Source organism: Callorhinus ursinus, unplaced genomic scaffold (assembly GCF_003265705.2).
Source record: "Callorhinus ursinus isolate GAN/ISIS: 27379988/994484 unplaced genomic scaffold, GSC_fseal_2.0 scaffold25, whole genome shotgun sequence".
Lineage (NCBI taxonomy): Eukaryota > Metazoa > Chordata > Mammalia > Carnivora > Otariidae > Callorhinus > Callorhinus ursinus.
In genome coordinates this window covers 12,830,704-12,844,579 of record NW_027397087.1, presented here as the reverse complement: position 1 = coordinate 12,844,579, position 13,876 = coordinate 12,830,704, and the positions used below count along the sequence as shown (strand labels likewise).

Sequence of the window (13,876 nt, the reverse complement as noted above, 5' to 3'; positions counted from 1 at the left end):
ACATAGCCTAGCATAGCTCCTAGGGTCTGGATGAAGATAAAAATATATACTTTCCAGAAAATGGGAGAAGAACTATTTGCAATAAAGAAAACAGAAAGCCTTTTAGACATCAAAGGAACCAGCAAATAAATGAAATACAGGAAAAAAGGTAGAGAAAATCAGTGAATCCAAAAGTGAGTTCTTTAAAAAGATCAACAAAATTGGAACATCTTTAGCTAGACTGACCAGGAAAAAGAAGACCCAAATTACTAACATGAGAAATGAAAGAGAAGACATTATTCCCAACCTTAGAGAAATAAAAAGTATTATAAGAAAATACTTATATTATATGACAACAAATTAGATTATTTAGGTGAAATTGTTTTTGAATTCTGGAAAGACACAAACTACTGAAATAGACTTAGGAGGAAAAGAAAATCAGAATACGTATAATAAGTAAAAATTTGAATTAGTAATTTAGAAAATGTCTCACAAAAGTGTCCAAGCCCAGAAGCCCTTCATGAATGAATTCTAGCCAACACTTAAAGGAAAATTAATACAAATCTTTCAAAAACTCTTGCAAACTATAAAAAAGAAGGGATTACTTCCAAATTCATCATATGAGACCATAATTATCATGATATCAACCAAATAAAGGCAATAAAAAAGAGGGAAAATTACTACAGAACAATATCCTTAGATTCAAAAATCTTCAATAAAATGTTAGCACTGATTACAGAAACATATAAAAAGAATTACTCAGAGTCAATTGTATATCATGATGTGAAAGAACGAATTTGGACCCCCACCTCACCCCACATAAAATATGTGTATATATGTGAATGTGTGTGTATTTCAAGCCACATATGTAATTTCAAATGTTTTAGTAGTCACTTTTTAGTTTTTACCTTAAAAAGAACTTAATGGTAAAAATTTCAATGCTTCTCTTCTAAAATAAGGAAACTAGCAAGAATTTCTGCTATTACTATTTCCATTCAAGATAGTGAAGGGTCTAGCCAGCACAACAAGACAAGAAATTGGAATTAAATCACCCAGATAGGAAAAGAAATAAAACTTTCTCTGTTCACATCTGGCATAATTGTCTATGAACAAATTCTCATGGAATCTATAGGAAAGCTGCCAGAACCAACGAGTTTGGGAAAATTTTAGGATACAACATAAATATAAAAAAAAAATCAATTGTATTTCTAAATACAAGTACAAAATTGTATATTGAAATAAAAACAAGTACTTAAAGTAATAACAAAAATTCGAAAAATTAGGAATAAATCTGATAGAATATATGCAAGACCTGTTCACTGTAAACTACAAAACATTTATGAGAGGAATTAAAGATCTAAACAAACTGGGAAACATACCATATTAATTGTTGGAAGTCTTAATATTGGTAATGTGTCACTTCTTCCACAATGATACATAGAGTTGATGCAATGAAATCAAAATCCTACCAGGTACTTTATAGAAACTGACAACTTTAAAAATAAAGAACAAATTTGGAGCACTTCCACTACTATTACATAGCTATAGTATCAAGACAATATGGTACTGCATCAAGATAGACAAACAGAGCAATGTAATAGAATACAAAATCCAGAAATTGTATGTATATATTGAAGTAAATTTCCACAAAGACTCAAAGTCAATTCAATGGAGAAAGAATAGTCATTTCAATAAATTACCATGGAAGAATTAAATGTCCAAATACAGGATATTTAACTTGAATCCATATTTGGCACCATATACAAAAATTAGCTAAAAATGAATCGTAGACCTAAATATAAAAGCAAAACTATAAAACATGTAGAAGTAAAACATAGGAGAAGATCTTTGTGACCTTGTATTAGGCAAAGATTTCTTACATACAATACCAAAAGCAGCCTATAACAAATTCATTTTTTTAAGATTTTATTTATTTATTTGTCAGAGAGAGAGGGAGAGAGAGAGAGCACAGGCAGGGGGAGTGGCAGGCAGAGGGAGAAGCAGGCTCCCCCTCGAGAAAGAAGCCTGATGTGGGACTTGATCCCAGGACCCTGGAATCATGACCTGAGCTGAAGGCAGATGCTTCACTGACTGAGCCACCATGGTGTCCCAGCCTATAACAAATTTAATAAATTGGACTTCATCAAAATTAAGAACTTACAGTCTTTGAAAGGACGAGAATGAAAACACAAATCACAGACTAGGAGAAAATATTTTCCTATCACTCATCTGATGAAGGACATATAGATAATATATATGCACAAGTTAAATAACTCTCAAAACTCAATAATAAGATTACACAAAAATATATTGCAATAGTACAATAAACTGGACAAAAATTTAAAAGATGCTTTGGAAAAGGAGATATATAGATTGCAAATAAGTACATGAAAGGATGTTCACCATAATTAGTCCTGAGGGGAATACAAATTAAGACCACAATTTGATACCAACACACATTATTAGACTGTCTAAAATTAAAAAGACCCATCATATTAAGTACTGGAGAAGATGTCTCATACAACTGTATCTCTTATATACTGATGGGAATACAAAATGGTACAGTCACTTTAGAAACAGTTCAGCAGGCTTTGAAAAGCTAAATATACATCTACTGTATGACCTAATCATTCCACTCCTAGTTATTTATCCAAGAGAAATGAAAGCCTATGTCTACAAATGACTGGAACTTAAATTTTCATAGCAGCCTTATTTGTAATAACCAAAAATTAAAAGAACCCAGATGGCCATCATCATGTGAATGGATAAGCAAATTGTGGTGTATTCCTAAAATGGAATCATATCTTTCAATATAAAGGAATAAGCTAATGCTACATGCAAACACATGGATATAGTTCTAAATATTCTGAATGAAGAAGCCAGAGGAAAAAAGTGCTTACTGTATGGTCCCATTTGTATGAATTCTAGAAAATTCAAACTCTCTGTAGTGAAAGAAAGCAAATTAGTATTTGCCTCAGGATGAGTGTGGGCATGAAGCCAGGGGAAGGAGGCACCACAGAGGGCATTAGGAAGTGATTGGAGATATGTTTGTTATCTTGACTATGGTGATGGTTTCACAGGTGTATGCATATGTAAAAAGTTATCTAATTATACACTTTAAACATGTTCAGTTTATTGAATATCAGTACCTCCCCAAAGATATTTAAAAACTATCATGGAGGCTCTACTAGAAGTTTGTACTGACTATAGTTGTGTCAGGCAGAATTGTCATTTCTACTCATGTATCTGTAGATTTCAAGGAGGACCAAATACTCACCTTGATTAAGATCACTTATTTCCTGCCTAAATTTCAGGATTTATCAGTTCTGGTAGCTGTTGTTATTGACATTATTTTAATTATATAATTGGTCAAATCATTTTTATTGCCAGTAAAATTGTCCTTTCCAAGTGTGATCTGAGTTCCCTTTTAGGTTTCATTTGAAAGAAATCAATAGGTGTGGCATTGAGAACACAAATCACAATATTTGATGGATAATTAAACATAGCACCTGTATTAAGCCTGGCCTTGAGAGTATGACACCAGATATCAGGAGTTAGTTCAATAATATCTCAGATATAAAGTTGAGAAATCTTCCCTTCCTTTCCAAGGACAGGAAATTCCTCTGACCAAGCCTTCTGCAAGTTTTACTTGAAATGTTAATACAATTGCTTTTGTAGGCTTTGGCTGGATCCAATGACCTGCATATTTATTTTTGCCTTCTTATGTAGATCTTGTGCCTATTAACAAAGAACACTGTTTAGAACATATTTCAATAGGAATCTTACCAGGAAATGCTTTAAACCATGTTACAACCCAGAGGAATATACCACATTCCCTAAAGTAATAGAGACTCTCTAGTTCTCCGTGTAGAGGATGGGGAAGGAGCAGATTTTACTCTAGATATGATCAATGAAAAAATATATATACTGAAGTATTAAGAGTTATTATAACCAAGAACTAGAATGATTGGTGAGTTTCATTTTATTCATGTTTGTTTCTCTTCTAATTTTCTTACAATAAACATAGTATTCTGTTTTAATAAGAAGAAAATTTAAAGAAGCAAGTTGGAAAAAGCAGAATCAACTTTCTAGCCTTTCAAATTGGTGAAGTTAAATTATCCAAAGAGGGTAGAAAATTTTCTCAATTGAAAAACAAAAAGAATAAAAACTAGTGAAATGCAAGATTCTTGATCAATGATGATACAAATTATATTTTGCTGAGATCCATCTACTCAGTATCAGAAGCTGTGATATACATGAAGTCTACAAAAATTAGTAAAACACCACTGCTGCTCTTAAAATAACAGCCAAATGGAGGAGATGGGCACATATACAACTATAGAAGTTATTCTATTGATATACATATTACGTTCTGAAAATTTCTCCTCAAATTCAATTTCTTGGTTAGACATAACTGCTATATAAGTTAACACTAACACCATCTATTGGTGATAGTGACACTTGACTGACTTTTAACTTGGATGTTGTTTCCCCTTTTTAAATGAAAGTCCATTAAGTATAAGCAATGTTGTACATGTAACAGCGGTGCTTCTCCAACACGTAATATGGTAGACAGTGTACTAAATGTCAAGAAGACACAGCAGCAAGAAAGGTGGGGTATATGGAGATCAGCCAATCTCTCTCTTTTTGGGAATCACAAGGCTAGAACGTAACATTAATGAGTAAACAACAAAATCTCGTGGGAAGATTATAAATTAATTTTTTGGGAACTGAAAGTCTCAGTTTTGTGCTTCTAAGGATCAGTGCCTTTATTCAGCAATGGTAAATAGAGACATAGAAGGTAAACGGTCAGGCTGAATCTCCACTCATTTTAGGATTTCCCAAGATATTGCTAATATCACCAACTTAGTTTTTTTAGATGGTAAGTTTTTGCAAATTTCTCCTCTGCAATTAGATAAGACAAGTATACACACACACACAACCTATTCTCATTATTTGTGGATTCTGTATCATAAATTTGCCTACTTGCTAGAATGTATTTGTAACCATAAAGCAAATACTTGTGGGGTTTCATGCTTGCTTCAGCAGCACATATACTAATTTTGGAATGATATGGAGATTAGCATGCCCCTGCACAGGATGACACACAAATTCATGAAGTTTTCCATAAAAAGAAAATATTTGCAGGGTTTTCATGATCATTTGCAGATAACACACAGAAGGAAGAAAAATTTGAATCACCTGATGCACATTTCCAGCTGAAGTCAAACAAGGCCACACTGTCTTCTTGTTTCACTTCTCATATTGTAAACAAGTGTCTTTCTCATGGTCCATTAAGTGTCACATTTTTTGAATTTTTGTGCTTTTTGTTGATTTTGCTGCTTAAAATGACCCTCGAGTGTATCGCTGAAGTGCTGTCTAGTGTTACTAAATGCAAGAAGGCTGTGATGTGCCTTACAGAGAAATACGTGTTAGATAAGCTTCATTCAAACATGAGTTATAGTGTCGTTGGTCTTGAGTTAAATGTTAATGATTTGGTAACATATATTAAATAAGGTATCTTTAAACAGAAATATACATAAAACAGGGCTTTGTGTTGATCAGTTGACAAGACTGTTATGACAGGAGGCTTGCAGGAACCTAACTCTGTATTTCCCCTGGGAGCAATGATTCAGTGTTTGCTAATTCAGTGTCTGTAACAACTCAATAGAATAGAACTAATGAGAATGAGAATCATCTGTATGTTTGTATATTTGCACAGTTTATTTTAAACATACATATATACTTATTGTGTATATATATATGTATTTTAAATATATATATTTTTTAATATGTATAATATTTTAAATATGTATAAAATACATACAATTTTTAAACATACATATATACATACATATACACACACAAATATACATATTGACTAATCAATTGACTAATATTCACCATGAAGAGTAACCTTAGTCTTCCAGTCCCTGAATCAGGTAGCATGCTATATGCTATAAATAGCATTTATATGTTTATGAGAGACAGTAGAACCTCTCTGAAATTAGAATTTTCCCAGAAAACCTGGCCCTCACAACCACTGTTTAGTGACACCAATTCTGACTATAGGGGTGGTGAGCAGTTACTAGAGGAAGGCTATTTGCTTTAGATTCAGCATTCTGGCCAAAGAATATTTTTCAGTGCCTGAGCAAAGGGAATTAGAAAAAGAAGAGGAATGACAACTAAGAAAAAAATTAATTAATTAATTAAAACCTCTGAGTACTATTAAATCCCCCTGACCCGAAATCAAGGTATTTTTACATCCTTCTCATTATTTTTAGTATTTGTTACTGCCCTTATGGGCCTCAGCTTTCCATCTGCCAGATGAATTATAATTGAGTTCCTTGGGTTAAAAAGTGAAAATCAAGAAAGTTCGCAAAGATAGAGAAATCTATATATATGCTCTTGAATCAAATGAAAAGGAGACCTAGAAAGAACAAAAAATAAAATTCAGTCAAGAAATATGTAACTCAGACTTTGGCCCAAAACACTAGAATAAAGTCAGGCAATTTTGAAAGCTCAGGTATGTTGTTTCACTTCTATTCAGAGGAGGATGGTAACCAAATTTGGATTTTCATTCAAACCGACCTTTACTTTTCCAGTGCTATTTTCCAGAAACAACTACCTCTTTGTGGATAGATGTGTGAATAGTGACACAAAATGATGAATCCTAAAAGCATGGAGTTCAAAATGGAATCACATGCATATTTTTTAGGGTGGTCTCTAATTCTTTATCTAATTAATCAAAACTTAGTCCTGTTCTAGGGCTATACTAAGGATATTAGGCGGGTTTTTAATTGTAAACAATGACTTACCAAAAGAATGTTTTAAATTTATCCCCTACATCTTCAGAGAATGAGAAAAACCACCTATCTTCTTTAAATCTATATTTGGGGATTTGATTTTAATTTCAACTGCCAAGAGCATTGGCGAAATTGCAACATGACCATTCTCAACTACATTAAGTGACAAGAACAAAAGTGCACTCGGTTTGCATTACATAATACTGGTCCCATGACAAGTTCTTCATGATAACAGCGGTGTCCCTGCCTTTGCAGACATAAGAGGACCCATGACAAATGATGTGCACCAAGAGACTGAGAGCTCATCTTCTCCTGCACTTGTCTGCTGCATTATACTGAGTGAGGAGATGTGTAGCAAGCTGATAATACACACAATCCTTCCCCTTCCATAATATGTTCTCTGCCATTCCTCTTATTCCTTTTTTTGTAGCAACAAACTTTATCCAATATTTGAGGCTCTTTCGAAGCTAATGATCATAGGCTCTGGAAATATGAAAGGTTACTATATAGGGAATGATAACCAGCTATTTCTCCTCTTACCTGAAGGTAGATCTTGAGCGGTTGCCATTCATTCCAGAAGGATTGAATAAATGCTTCTTGATCATAAAAATGATGATGATGGTTGTGATGATGATGATGATGATCAAGCAGCCTCAGGCCTAGAGAAGACCTGGACTGCAGTCTGCAGAACCTCACTCTGATAAAAGAAATGTCCTGACATTGAAAATTAGGAATTTAGTTGCTGATTCAAACTTACTCTGCATTTAACAAGAATTTGCTAAGCATCCATTGTGAGGCCAGTGCTGTGATTGAACCGAAGGAATGTACAAAATTATAGGTCAAAAACCTGTCTCTGTCAAGCTGATTTACAACTTATTTTAAAACAAGGACTTTCTTATATGAAATTATTAAGCAGTGTTTAAAGATAACATGTAATTACTGTACTATTTTTGAGTTCAGGAAATTTGAGTACTAAGGGAGTCTTCATGAAGGAAGTGCGGTTTCAGCTAGGCTTGAAGAATAGGTAGGATTAGGAAGTAACTGAAAGAGATGTACTCATTCTATAAACATTTATACTGTATACCTAACAATGTTCTAGGCCTACTGGAATCATAGAATGAGATAGTTAAAAGGCATGTTTGAGATTATAAAGTACCCTTTTATTACACAAATGAGGAAGTGGTATCTAATCTTTACACTCTCTGGGTGGGCAATTATAGCAAATTAGTGGTAGAGCCAAGAACAGAAAATTTCTACTTTAGTTCAATATTTATATATGAAAAATACATCATTTCTCCTGCCTTAATTGTCTGGTTAGGTAACCAGGACCCATAGAGAATCATCATCATAAAATAAGGAGAAAAAAATCCCTCCATCCACCAAAATCATCACCTTGAAGACAAAACAAAACAAGAAACATTTCCATTGTTAAGAAATTACTCTCTCCATATGAAACAGATTCTTTTTAAAGATTTTTTCTTGTAAAAAATAATACTGTGATTTGTCAAACATTTCCTATATTTGATTAATCTTCTTAAATTTTTTTTTGTAAATGTATTATCCTAAGCAAAATGTTTACAACTAATCTTCATTTTAGTGGTGTCCAGTTTATATATTAGCCAGAGTTATTAAATTCCAAGTTATTTTATTCTAACTTTCCAGACATCAATAGATCTTAGATTATACAAAATCTATTTCAAAGTATAATCTAAGATCTATTGATGTCTGAATAGATTTTGTTTTTCTTCCCAATGACAGCAAAGAAACCAGATAAACATAAGGCACCTATGGAGAGGCAGCATATATAGGAGCTAAAGTGTAGTCACTGAGTCAGACATATTTGGCATCAGAGTCTATTCTTCAAACTTGAATCCCTCTTCTTCCATATGAGAAGAATATGGTTCTTAACTCCCAAGATAATTGTAAAGATTAAAGTAAATAATGCATGCAAAATAATTAACAATTTCTGGCATATAGTATATCCTCAACAAATAATAGGTAAATGTTAGTTATTAAGTAGCTTGAACATGGAGATGAGTTATGTTTATGTTTGGCTACTAAATTGGTGTCAAGGTTGCTGACCAGATAATTAAAGTCACACTTATGACAAAAGGTTATCAATTGTGCATGAAGTTGTAAATGCATCTAATTGAGCATGCAACTGTCAGGAAAAGAAAGATGAGTAGGAGACTACCAAAGACTGTTCTAGCTTGAACATCTGTTAATCACATATAAAACACTTAAGGAGACTTCAGCAGCTTTTTTTTTTTGAAACTAATGAATTCTCACCAATAAAAACCTTAGAAAACAGAAATATATAGTCAACAAAATCACCTGTAATAATACCATTTGAAGTCAGTAAGTTTGATGATTTTTTAAATTTTCATATAGAAATGAAATTTTTATTATCTATATAATTTTGTGCATATACAATTTTAAAAAGTTACACTGTAAAGTAAACAGAGTCCAACCACCTGAGCTTCTTATATTCTGCTTTTACACATATTATGTAACATTCAAAATATTATTTATTATTTATTACATAATATTCCACTGAATGATTATTATATTGCCATTTTCAGACATCATTTCTAATGATTATCTATAAATAGTGCTAAAATGAACATCCTTGGAAAGAAATCTTTGCCTCTGTGACAATTTCCTTAGGATTAAATGCTTAGAAGTTATTTTACTGTATTAAAGAAAATTAACTTTTTATAGCTCTTTATGCTATACAGGTAAACTTCCCTCTAGAAAGTTTATGTACTCTCATTACTGTGTAGGGAAGTGTTCAACACCCAATTCACTGCCCTTACCAGGGATCATCATCATTCATCATAGCTGTAATAATAATTGCTGATAATTACTAAGCCCTTACCATGTGGCAGGTCCTGTTCTACTTTACAGATGCTATATTTTTTAATCTTCTCAATATCTCTATAAGGCATATTATAGTTATCCCCATTTTACATATGAAAAAACTGAGGCACAAACGGATTAAGTTAAATGTCCGAAGATACTGAATTAAAACTGAAGTAGGGACTCAAATCCAGGCAATGTGATTTCAAGGATCATGCTTTTAACTGTAATACAGTATTATTTTCCCACAGCAGTCATAAGTATTATTTTTTAAAATATTTTTGCAATTTAAAGAAAAACACCCACTTTTATTTTCTATAATTTTATTAGTAAAGTTAATATTCTCAATATGTTTGTTTTTTACATTTTGGTTTTTTTAGTGTGAATTTCCTATTCATGTTTATCACTTTATAGAATACTTTTCCCTGGAGGCAAGATTTTGAAATTAGATTCTAATTGACTCTCTCTTTGGAGTAATAATAAATATGGATTTTCAAAATGGTGACACGATTTATTCATTTTCATGAATTTGGAGGAATTTTGCTAATTGCATTCTCTAGTGAGCTTTGGACTCCCTGCCTGCCAATATATATTGCATTTTACAGGTCCTTTTAGATGTTCGCTTTGGTTTGTAATTGATGGATTTCCTGAAAGCAAAAAGTCACGGGAGATTTAGTGAGTGTGAAATGGTAAATATGAGAGCGTTTTAAATATTGATATGAAAATAGATCTCCTAGCTGGATATCTTTTTGTTCTGCTGTTTCTGGAATGAATACATTAGTTTAAAAATTTTAAGCATAACAGATGTGAAAGTGCTAGTGTTTGGATTGGTAATAGACTGTTCCCTGCCAGATTTGCTGGTAGCGTTTCTGTATTCTGGAAATACGAGAGACATTTACAGCCGTAGTGATATTTCCAAACACTTTAATAAATCTAGTACACTCAGATGATTATTTGCAATTGCAGAAATACTCCTGGCCTAGAAGAAACTGCTGTAGTTAATGGGGTCTGAGGATTAATTGTATTTAAAGGCTACAAAAAGAATGAGCATGAGGTGGGATGCAATAAAAAGGGAAAGGAAGTCATGAGCCAAGTGTCTTTTGCAATAAAAAAAAAATGGAAAATGGGAAATTAGAATAATTTGGTGAGGCCAAAAGGAATGATATTACTCCTTGGAAGACTGAGACATCCCCCCCAACCAGAAGTCTGGGGACCAACAAAGTGCTGAATTTTGGTTTGGGGCTGGGTATGCAAGAAAGTCCCACCAGCAATGAAAAGAAATATCTCCCCATTTTCTCTTCATTCAAAATCCATATTTAAAACATCATTATAATAATGTATTTGTCAGGGTCCTGAGAAGAGATAGATGGTCTAATGAATTGAAGTCACTGAAGAGTGTTAAATAAGGATTTTTTTTTTTCCACAAGGGGATTTCAGTAAGGGAATGAACAGGGGTTGGTGATGTACCCAGGGTCTGTTACACTTCTAACAGAGCGGAGCTGTTACCACTTCTAACATGAAGAGACAGAGTGGTAGGGGAGGGAGGGTTTTATGGGAACTGGAGAAAGCCATAGCTATTGGCAGGGAAGCAGTCTTTGGTGAACTGATTTATCTCTTCTTCTTCCTCTGATCTCTTGTTGGTGCCCCCTATTGCATAAACCCAGTTGGGATTTAGAAGCCTTGGTATATAATCCACAAGTTCTGCCTCCCAGGGCGCTTTGCAGTATAGAAAAGAGAGGGGAAGGGATCTGGAAGGGCAAACAGAGCAAATAAAGTGTGCCTCTGATCAGAGTTAATATGCTCTCTGAGGCAAGTCTAAGTTCTAATGCCCTTCCATCCCTGATTTCACATCTGTCAACAATATGCCCTGAACATCCGTGGCACTAGAAAGACACATCCCCTACCTAAAAGTAAAAATTATCCAAAGAAGGAAGGTTATAAGTACAAATGTCTCCCTATACACCTCAGGTTGTCTGCCACACCCCAGTTCTCTATCAGTGCCCTTTGGCACCCAGCACAGTGTCCTATACATCACAGTCCATCATTTTTCAGTCCAAAATACTGAAAGTTTGCAGGAAAATATAGTGATAGCAAACAAACAAACAAAAAAACCCCACCCTAACCCTCATGCACTGTTGGTGGGAATGCAAACTGGTGCATAAACTGTTGAAAACAGTATGGAGTTTCCTCAAAAAATTAAAAATAGAGCTACCCTACGATCCAGTAATCACACAACTGGGTATTTACCTAAAGAATACAAAAGCAGTAATTTGAAAGGATATATGCATCCCTACGTTTATTGCAGCATTATTTACGATAGCCAAATTAGGGAAGTAACCCAAGTGTCCATCAATAGATGAATGCATAAAGAAGATGTGGTGTATATATATGGAATGGAATTTTATTCAGTCATAAAAAGGAATGAAATCTTGCCATTTGCTGCAACATGGATAGAGCTAGAGAGTATAATGTTAAGTGAAATAAAACAGAGAAAAACAAATATATGATTTCACTCGTATGTGGAATTTAAGAAACAAAACAAATGAACAAAGAAAAAAATGAGAGAGACAAACCAAGCAACGGACTTCTAAATAAAGAGAACAAGCCAGTGGTTGCTAGAACAGAGGTGGACGGGGGATGGGTGAAAGAGGTGAAGGAGATTAAGAGTACACTTATGATGAGCACTGAGTAATGTATACAATTGTTGAATCAGTATACTGTACACGTGAAACTAATGTAACACCGAATGTTAACAATACTGGAATTAAAATTAAAAACTTAATAAAATTGATAAAAATCCCCATCCTGTCTGACTTGGAGTAACTCAGCTGGGTTGCTATAGATGCAATAAAATAGGTAAAGAGTTGTGAAGAGTAAGCTGAAATGATACAAAAAAGAGCATATATAGACTCAGAAATTTTACACACTAATATGAAAGCTATACATTTCCTGATACCCTGGGGGACTAGTAATTCCATGGTTAGGGAGAGGAAAATTCCAAATTGGTAAATTTTAAGGAAACTGGAAATTTGAAATTACCCAAGGAGGGCAAATCCTCACATTTGAGACCTAGGAGAGTCTGTATCCTAGAACTCTGGAAAACTTACTTAGGGAATTTCTATATGCAGAGGCAGTGGTGTGCTGTGCAATGTGTAAAAACAAACTCTCTGGGTGGAGCAAATGATTTATAGAGTTTGGTAATTTCTACCATATAAATTCTCATACATGGCCAATTTCAAGCTACCAACATGGTGTCACTGAGCTGAAATTGGGAAGTGATGTCTGCAGCTGGCTCTTGTCTATACAAACTGGTTCCAGCAAATCACTGGGCAGAGGCCTCTGTGAGATAGACAAAAGACACAGAAGAGCCCACTTGGAAAGTACACCAATTCTTTCCATCAGCTACTTATTATCAGTGGCTCCTTGAGAAGGAAACATTCATATCTAGTGTTCACCTCACCCAGTGATAGCCACTTACCCTGCTGAATCACAAATCGCAAACTAGCAAAAATGATGACTTGAGGCCTTGCTGGGGCAATCTACAGCTTATTGCTACATGACTCTTTGGAATGAATCAACAAGACAAAAGCAATTCTCCAAGGGCTGGCGTCTTGTATGCTGCATACACACACACACACACACACACACACACACACACACACACACACAGAAAGAAACAGATAAAACCAACATCCACGGGTTCTGTGCCAACCCATGGATGTTTGTTTGCTATCTTCCATTCGAAGTCAGTCCACCCTGATTTACGCCCACGGAGTCGGACCTGCTGGAAGTATATCAATGGCTCCACTGCCCTCTGACTTACAATTAGGTTTAAACAGTGGGAAATGAGTTTGTTATCAAAGGGAAAATGGTGACATCAGAGTAATCTCCTGAGTCCCTCTCAGAGGCTCCCTTGGGCTGATTGCATCCCTCCTCCAGAGGTCACAAGGTCTGTTAAGTGCCCCTCTTTATACAGCTGCTCTGCTTCAAGTTCTCTCTCTCTTTCTGAACTTAAACTAACCAAAAGCAGTTCACTCTTTTTTTAATTGTTTTATTGTTATGTTAATCATCATATATTACATCATTAGTTTTTGATGTAGTGTTCCATGATTCATTGTTTGTGCATAACACCCAGTGCTCCATGCAGAATGTGCCCTCTTTAATACCCATCACCAGGCTAACCCATCCCCCTACCCCCCTCCCCTCTAGAACCCTCAGTTTGTTTTTCAGAG

The 13,876-nt window shown here is 34.4% G+C and overlaps 1 pseudogene; it reads left to right on the top strand.

The window, feature by feature from the left end:
- Positions 1–5,016: 5,016 nt before the first annotated feature.
- LOC112833518 (U6 spliceosomal RNA) lies at positions 5,017–5,114 on the top strand (annotated as a pseudogene).
- Positions 5,115–13,876: the final 8,762 nt, after the last annotated feature.